We start from the raw sequence: 9874 nt of genomic DNA, 5'->3' as shown, positions 1-9874 counted from the left end.
CTCTCCAAACTGTCTTTCGCCCCCTCAGATCTTCTTCCCCGCTGCCGGCAGCCACAACAACCGCATTACCATCATCAACTGAGCAGATGACCTCGAGGACTACACGGGTCCGCAAGAGAGGTTGCACTCTTCCGTCTCTGCTTATGTTATGCATCACTTAATATGATGACATGCTACTTTATCATCGTGTTCACCAATTAGACTCCGAGTCAGGTCCAAAATTATGCTAAAACTTGAGTTTTTAAATGGTTGTGGGGTACATATTGGGGCATAAATCAGTACTATCTGTCTACTATCTGGTTAATCTCGGGTGTCTACTATGAGTTTCATGTTGGGTGCAAACAAACATTAAAGGAGCCATTATCTTTATTTTTTAACTAAAGCTATTATCTGCCTGCTATCATTGGTTTTGGGTCTACCACGGTTTGCTACCATCACTCTGGATTTGTGCATGCACTCCTTACATAATCTCACTATGTTTTATTCCTATGCATGTCAGTTATTGTACACAATGGAACTGAACACGTAGAGCAAAAGAGACGAGCCTTGCGTGGCAATAAAATTTCATGCAGACGTCGCTCCATGGTGGGCGCAAAGGCAGCCCCCCTCCACTCATTTCGGATCGTAATCAAGAGGAAGATAACTGTTCTGAGGGGGATTCAGAAGTAGAAGACCACTCCTATTTACCCCATGAGGTCTTCGCTCTAACTTGGCATGCTGATGTTGGTAATATCATGCATATGGTGCCTTGCATTGCTTACTGTATACATCAAAGATGTCATCTACTTAGTTTAGACATGCTTTGTGTCAATGCCATCTGTTTAGTTTCTTTATCGTATATGTGAATCATGCAATGCCATCTTGTTTAGCCAGGCATCATATATGTGAATTTTGCAATGCCACCATGGTTAGCCAGTCATCTTATATGAGAATTATATCATGACATCATTTTTTATCACGTGTTAAATTTGTCAACAATTTTAGTACATTCAATTACTCTTCCTGTGCATCAGCCATTCGGCACGGTCATGGAAAAATCTGGAGTGGAAACAAGGTCTTCAGAGCAGACAATGCTATCTGACAAAGCGCATGTCTTGTTGGTTACAGATAGCTCCTCAGAGGAGGATTCAGAGACAGATGACCAGTCCTATCCCCCCCCCCGAGGTGCATGCTCTAACTTGGCAGGGTTATGTTGCTCATATCGTGCATATGATATCTTGCATTGCTATGTCATTTTCTTAGTTTAGACATGCTTTGTGTGAATGCCACATGTTTAGTGTCTAATTACCATATATGTGAATTATGCAATGCCATCTTGTTGCAAGACATTATATATATGAATTATGCAATGCTATCTTGTTGCAAGGCATTATATATGTGAATTATGAAATGCCATGTTGTTTAGCCAAGTGTCATATATGTGAATTATATCATGCCGCCCTTTTTTGTATTTCTCATTGCTTTTGTCGACAATGTTTGTATATTCAACTGCTCTTCCTGTGCATCAGCCATTTGAATTGGTGATGGAGAAATCTGGAGTGAAAACAAGGTCTTCAGAGCAGACAATGCTACCTGCTGAAGCAGATATGTTGCTGGTTGGAGATAGCTCTTTAGAGGAGGTTTCAGAGGCAGATGACTAGTCCTATTATCCCCCTGAGGTGTATGCATATGTTGTATTGCAATATGCTTAGTTTTTACATCTTATACACGATATTTAATGCCATCTCCTTAGTTGACACATCATATATGTGATTGCCCTCTGCTCACTTCCTTAGTATATAAATCATATATTTGAATTATATCATGCCATGATGTTTACATAGATAACATGTATCTGAATTATGGCATGCCAACCCATTTTCTAAAGACATAATATAGTTATATCATCTCATCCTATTTACATAATCATCATATTTTGAATTATGTCATTCTATCCGTGAATTATATCATGCCATCATGTTTCCATCGACGGCATGTTTGTGATTTATGGCATGCCAACCACTTTAATAGACACATCGTATAGTTATATCATGTCATCCTATTTACATAATCATCATATTTTGAAGTATGTCATTCTATCCTGTTTAGTTAGCCATCATACATGTGAAATTGTGTCATGCTATCCTGTTTAATTAGCCATCATATATGTGAAATTATGTCCTGTTATTCTGTTTGGTTAGACCACATAAATGTGAATTATTTCATGCCCTATTTTCTTCCCTACTATCCATTGCACCTGTCTATCTTACAATGTCTGTACATTCAATTACTTTTCTTGTTTATCAGCCATTTCAATTGGAGGGGGTGATGGCAGTATCTGTGCGAGTAAAAACACGGTCTTCAGAAAAGATCGTGCTACCTGTCGATGGAGATAGAACCACGATTGTACTTTCCCAAGAACCAGGCCCACCACACATAACCCAGACTCACACAGATTGTACCCCTACCCAGTTGGACAGAGAACTAGCTACACCCCTTCTAACCCCAACCCCAGGAGATAGTAACCCAGTTCCCATTGACACAACACTGTCTCCACCACAGAGCACCCAAACACGAGCAGTTAGTAAGGCAACTATAGTGCCCAAAGCACGAGGACCCCCACTCTGAACCCCAAGTCAATGCTTAAAGCAGAAGAAGAATTGTTCTTAGGCCAGGTTCCGTAGCTATGGTTCATACTACTTTGCTCTTGCATCATTGTATTTACTCATACCAACTAATTTCAAATTTGAAGGATGCAATTGGAACTCCAATGGCGCAACAGGTATGTTTTAAACCTGTTTCTTTAACGTGTTTGCTGTTGTAACTTGCTCTATGTTGATTTCAGTTTCAATTGAATAAACAGTTATGTTCTCATGCCATGCACATTACAAGTGTTGTTATTGCTATGTAGTTTCCCACACTTATATTCTGTCTATGCTGCTTTGTCTTAAATAGATATGATTCGAACTGTATCTATCTTGATTTGGCAACATAAACTAGAATGATATAGACCATACAGTGACCATACTACATAGATATATGTTTGTTTCATGCTGTTATCCTGTCCACCTTACTACTGAACTGGTTTACCAAAATGAGTTTCATATACTACATTGTAAACATGTGATGTGTTTATTTGTTTCTCTTTTAGAACGCGGATAAAATATTGGAGAAGAGTACCCCGTTATGCAATGGTAAAGGAAGTAATGCAGATAAGGTTCAAGATAGTGAGACTTCCCTGTTGGTCTCCAAGAAAGCTGATAAAAACTATATTGAAGACACTAAGACAACCCCAAAGTCCTGTCTTGATGTAGTGTTCGAGTTACTGGCTACTACTGCTGGCACCAGCCCTTCGAACTCGCTGCCTGAATCAATTCAACTTCTTGAGTCTCAACTTCAAGTTTAAAGACATCAATCAGATGTTATGCGATAGGAAGCCGAAGGACTGAGGAAGTCCCTGCAGAACTCAGATGCATACTTTCTGGTGCAACAACAAGTGCTGGAGGATTTAAGCGCCAAACAAGAGAAAGTTAATAAGCTTGCTAAGCATCTTGCCAGTATTATGGATACCCAGGATATTGTTTCTTGAGCTCTTCTGAAGTGGTTTCAGTTCTGGACTTGTTTTGATGCGGCGTTTATATGCTGCTTTGTTCCCTATATTTGCACTAGTGGCGAACTTTGATGCCCAGTGGATGTAATATGTGTAATAGCCGTGATAGCCTAGCGTAAGTTGCTTGCTAATTTATTTCCTTATTGTCTTGTTTATTTGTTTTCTTGTAGTCAGTGCATTTCTTTTTCCGCGGTTTGCTAGTGGCCGCAATAACCTATTTTTTTAAAACTAGGCCACAATAACCATGGGCTACATATTTACTGTAGTTGACATGGGCCTCCTACGGGCCGTAGAAACAATGGTCCTTCTACGGGGCGTAGCAACAATGGGCCTTATATGGGTCGTAGACACAATGGGCCTTCTATGGGCCGTATAATCAATGGGCCTTCTCCAAGCCGTATGATCGGTTGGCCAAACATGGGCCAATAACAGACCACATTATGGCCGTAAATGGGCTAGAGATGAAATCGTCCGTTCATGGGCCGACCATAACGGGCCGTCGTTAATCGGCCGTATTTGATGACGCTATGAAAACGGCCCAACGTATTAACGGGCCACAAACGGGCCGACTGTAACCACGGGCTGAATTTGGTCCACAAGCAGAAAATGACAGTAATGGGCTGTAAGTAAACGAATACTGGAAATGAGCCCAAGAATAAATGGGCCCCGAGAAGGCCGAAAGATAACATGGGCTGGAAACGGCCCAACGGAATAATGGGCCGTTAATGAGTATAAAGTGATACACTGTTCATTACGGGCCAGTTTCACCACGTGTCGTTAATGGGCCGAGGGTTACTAAGGGCCTCATATGGGCCGAAAGACGTCATGGGCCACACATGGGCTGGAAGTTAAAACGGGTTGGAATTATATTGGACGACCCAGATGACGCCACTGGGCCTAATTCGGATAGGCCGTAAACAGGCCTTGGGTTAGCGGGCTGTAAATGGGCTATATGCGAACAGGCCATTAACAGGCTTGCCGTGGGTCGGCCCGCCACCTTTTGACCAAGTCAAACGGGCCGGCCTTTTCACAGGAATGGGCCTCTGTTAGGCTGTGCCACGTGTCGACGTATCATAGGCGCTTTGGGTCCAATGAGTGGATGACATCTGTCCCAATGGTGAGCCGACACGTGTTTCCTCCAGCCAATGATGATTTTACACGTGGAAAATCCCCATTGGTCGGGGCTGTTAACGGGTTATCGGATCCAAAACCGGACCCGATAGCTTAACGGTGTTCCGTTACGATGGATGCCACGTGTCGGTCACCCTTGACGAAAGTACTTCTGTGATGCGTGATTTATCGTCATGGAAGTGGACACTTCCGTGATGATAATTTTGGTAATGTCATGGAACACTTCTACGACAACATAGGTATGACTATCTTGATTCTGTCATAAATTTGTCATGGATGTACATGCATGATAGAAAACGTGACCTACTGTGACAAACACGTATCATCACGGAAGTGTATTTTTTTGTAGTGATGGGCGCGGTCAAGCCAAGGTCTTTCAACCTCCTCAGCCGGAGCCAGACGAAGGCAAGGTGGGGACTCGTAAGCTTCTCATGAGCCCAGCCGGAGCTGGGAATGGCGGGTGTAGACGGAGGCGAGAGCAAAGGGCTGAGTACTCCGACATCCACATACACCCACCGCGTCCGGAACCCGCTCGTAGACGGCGGGAGCTCAAAGTCAATCCCCGAGCCGGCCGTCGCCACCATGGCCTGGAAGTTCAGGCGCCCCGAGCATTGCCGGGGATCGGTCAGGTGTAGCGAGAAGAAATGGCGCAGAAGAGCCACGGAGGGGGCGATGCCCACCATGGCCTCGCAGACAAAGGGAAGATAGCAAGAAGAGCGACAGATTGGGGATCTAAGTGCAGCAGATGAATCTGGTAATGGAAAGCACGACGTTGAAGAAATCGGAGAAGGGGGATCAGACCGGCCCACAGGGCGTCAACTAAGAACTGGACCTTGGTGGCTGCTCTGTTGACAGAAGCTCGGGATGCCGGCCAGGCTGCCGTCTCCCCCCATTCGTTGAAGCTGGTGGCGAGCGTGATGCGGACCTTGTCCATGGCTTCCTCATTGAGCACCCACGATCGGCCGACGACGGGCTCGACGGCAGGAGGCGGATTGGCTGAGGACATGGGCTTCTTCCCTTTCTCTGTCTGGTTCGGTGCCATGACGGCGGGGAGGACTGAGCTCAGGTTGAATTGGGAAAGGAAGCTGAAGTTCGAGGAAGCGAAGGAGTCAGGGGTGTGTTGCCAGCAAGGGGGGAATAACTGTCTGGGACACCATGGCCGCCTAGCCAGGCGGATATCAAGGCTGCGTGGGGAAGCGGGGCCACCCACATCCAATCAATCGCCACGTGTCAAGCAGGGCAGCAGACTGTTGGGGCCCGCGGCGCTCCGCACTTGCCCTTTGGCTTCGCCTCGAAGCCAAGCCCGAGTGTGCCTTGGGCCCGGGGGCTACTGTCGGTGTTCTAGGAACGGGCGTCCCCAGACTTGCCTACCTGCGGCCCGCATCGTGGCTCCACCAGCGGCCCTGTACGGCCCATCTTCACCAGCAAACACTCAAGACCCTCGCGAGGGGCCAAGCCTTGCGAGGAGGACGACGTAAGACCCCCTCAAGGGCGGCCTCACCAGGCTGGCTCGCGAGGGGCGGAGAGATCAAGGCAAGGGACACCTCGCAAGGTTTCTGTGACGCAAGCCATGACGACTGGCATCAAGCGGGCGCCAGAGCGCACAGTGTCCTCGTTTCCTCTTTGGTGCTAAAGGGGTAAGCGCAGGCGAGGAGTCCCGAGGCATCAGGAAAAAGTTTCCATATCAGTGCAACAAGACCAAGACCAGCAGGACGGCAGGACGGAGGTCACCGTGGAGCCCAAGATGGCGTCACCACCAGAGCCTTTGGCAGGCGAAGACTACTTTTGTCAGGATAGCTTGTACTAGTTGTCTCCCTTTGAATTTGGCCATTGTGGGATCCCTTCCCGCTCAATATTTGGGAAGAGGACCAGGGCCTCTATATATAGGACTAGCCACCACCATGGCAAGGGGGGGTCCAAGAGGAAGAGAGAGAGAGAGAGAGAGAGAGAGAGAGAGAGCATCAAGCACAAGAACACCTCACCTCGTGAGGCTGTTCCTCCCTTGTAACTGTTCATCCTCGGCCCAAGAGGCAATCCACCACACCACACTGGAGTAGGGTATTACAACACAACGGTGGCCCGAACCAGTATAAATCTTGTGTCTCATGTTCTTTGGGTTCGTCGAGCTAGGTCGTGAAATCATACGGAGCGCGAGCTAGAGAGGGGGAGAGATCTTAGTGCGCACCCTAGTGTTCGAACCTCAAGGGTTTTGCCGGAACCCGAAATTCGACAGCGTGGCTCCACCAGCGGCCCTGTACGGCCCATCTTCACCAGCAAACACTCAAGACCCTCGTGAGGCAGACGACACAAAACCTCCTCGGGGGCGGCCTCACCAGGCAGGCTCGCGAGGGGTGGAGAGATAAAGGCAAGGGACTCCTTGCGAGGTTTCTGTGACGCAAGCCATGACGACTGGAGCCAAGCGGGCGCCAGCGCATGCAATGTCCTCGTTTCCTCTTTGGTGCTAAAGAGGCAAGTGCAGGCGAGGAGTCCCGAGGCATCAGGCAAAGGTTTCTACATCGGTGCAACAAGACCAAGACCAGCAGGACGGCAGGACGGAGGTCACCGTGGAGCCCAAGACAGCGTTACCACCAGAGCCTTTGGCAGGCGAATACTACTTTTGTCAGGATAACTTGTACTAGTTGTCTCCCTTCAAATTTGGCCGTTGTCGGATCCCTTCTCGCTCAATATTTGGAAAGAGGACCAGGGCCTCTATAAATAGGACTAGCCACGACCATAGAAAGGGGGACTCTTCGGCTCATCTAGAGAGAGAGAGAGAGAGAGAGAGAGGATTCTGTTCATCCTCAACCACACAAGTTCGCCAACCACAAGAACACCTCTCCTCTGGAGGCAGTTCTTCCCTTGTAACTGTTCATTCTCGGCCCAAGAGGCAATCCACCACACCGCACTGGAGTAGGGTATTACACCACAATGGTAGCCTGAACCAGTATAAACTCTTGTGTCTCTTGTTCTTTCGGTTCGCCGAGCTAGGCCGTGAGATCATGATGTGTGCGAGCTAGAGGGGAGAGATCTTCGTGCGCACTCCAGTGTTCGAACCTCAAGGGTTTTGCCTGAACCCGAAATCCGACACTTGGTTGTCCATCGAATCTTAGGCTCTTGCCACTCCTTATTCCGTAGTCCATCGAATCTTTACCCAAAACTTGAAAAGTTCACAACACAAAACTCAACAAAAAAATCTCATGAGCTCTGAGGGAGTCCTGGATTAGGGGGTGTCCGGATGGCCGGACTATACCTTCAGCCGAACTCCTGGACTATGAAGATACAATATTGAAGACTTCGTCCCGTGTCCGGAAGGGACTTTCCTTGGCGTGGAAGGCAAGCTTGGCGATACGGATATATAGATCTCCTACCATTGTAACCGACTTTGTGTAACCCTAGCCCTCTCCGGTGTCTATATAAACCGGAGGGTTTTAGTCCGTAGGACAACATACAGAACAACAATCATACCATAGGCTAGCTTCTAGGGTTTAGCCTCTCCGATCTCGTGGTAGATCTACTCTTGTACTACCCATATCATCAATATTAATCAAGTTGGACGTAGGGTTTTACCTCCATCAAGAGGGCCCGAACCTAGGTAAAACTTCGTGTCCCTTGCCTCCTGTTACCATCCGGCCTAGACGCACAGTTCGAGACCCCCTACCCGAGATCCGCCGGTTTTGACACCGACATTGGTGCTTTCATTGAGAGTTCCTCTGTGTCGTCGCCGTTAGGCTTGATGGCTCCTACGATCATCAATAGCGATGCAGTCCAGGGTGAGACCTTCCTCCCCGGATAGATCTTTGTCTTCGGCGGCTTCGCACTGCGGGCCAATTCACTTGGCCATCTGGAGCAGATTGAAAGCTATGCCCCTGTCCGTCAGGTCAAATTTGGAAGTTTAAACTACACAGCTGACATCCGCGCGGACTTGATCTTCGACGGATTCGAGCCACTGCCGAGCGTGCCGCACTGTCATGACGAGCATGATCTAGCTGTGCCGCCGAACAGTGCCCTGGAGGCCGCACCCGCATTGGCTTTGACCCTTAATTTAGAGCCAAATGCGCCGATTGAGGATGGGTGGTCGGACGCCGCCTCGGGGGCTACGATCCCAATGGCAATCGAGCCGAACACCAGCCCCGCACTCCGCGAGACTCGTGACTCCAAGGAACCGGACTCCTCTCTGGACTCCGAACCCTCCGCGCCCTTGCCGATCGAATCTGATTGGGCGCCGATCATGGAGTTTACTGCCGTGGACATCTTTCAGCACTCGCCTTTCGGCGATATTTTGAAGATACTAAAGTCTCTCTCTTTATTAGGAGAGCCCTGGCCGGACTACGGTCAGCAAGGTTGGGATACGGACGATGAAAAAAATTCAAAGCCCACCCACCACCCACTTTGTAGCCACTGTCGATGATTTAACCGACATGCTCGATTTCAACTCCAAAGACATCGACGGTATGGACGCCGATGCAGGAGATGATGAAGAACCAGCGCCTATTGGGCCCTGAAAAGCCACCTCGTCATATGACATATACATGGTGGACACCCCAAAAGAAGGAGATGGCGATGGAACAGCGGAGGATGACCCCTCCAAGAAATAGCCTAAGCGCCGGCGTCAGCGGCGCCGCTCAAAATCCCGCCAAAGCAAATACGGTGATTCCAGCACGGGAGATAAAAATACTCCAGAGAGTGCCGAAGAAAACCCCCTCCAGCAAGATTCAGCACAGGAGGATGGAGAAGCCAGCCCTCATGAGAGAGCGGCAGACAGAGAGGTCGAGGACGATAATTATATGCCTCCCTCCAAGACGAGGCAAGCCTCGACGACGACGAATTCGTCTTGCCAGAGGATCCCGTCGAGCAAGAGCGTTTTCACGCAGGCTTATGGCCACGGCAAGAAGCCTCAAGAAATAACAGCAACAGCGTAGAGCTGATCAAGATTTGCTAGTGGACAGATGGATTGAAGTCCTTGCGGCCAAAGAGCATAAACTCGAACGCCCCTCCAAGAGCTACCCAAAGCGCAGGTTGCTACCCCGATTAGAGGAGGAAGCACTTAAACCTACATCACCAGCACTTGATACGGCTGACCGGCCACCTCATGGCCGCGATAGAGAGGCCTCTCGGCCCTCCACTCAAGCCACACCCCGTACCAAGGCACGGGAA

The sequence above is a fragment of the Triticum aestivum genome, chromosome 2A (genome assembly GCF_018294505.1).
Source record: "Triticum aestivum cultivar Chinese Spring chromosome 2A, IWGSC CS RefSeq v2.1, whole genome shotgun sequence".
NCBI lineage: Eukaryota > Viridiplantae > Streptophyta > Magnoliopsida > Poales > Poaceae > Triticum > Triticum aestivum.
Note: the sequence above shows the minus strand (reverse complement) of the source record.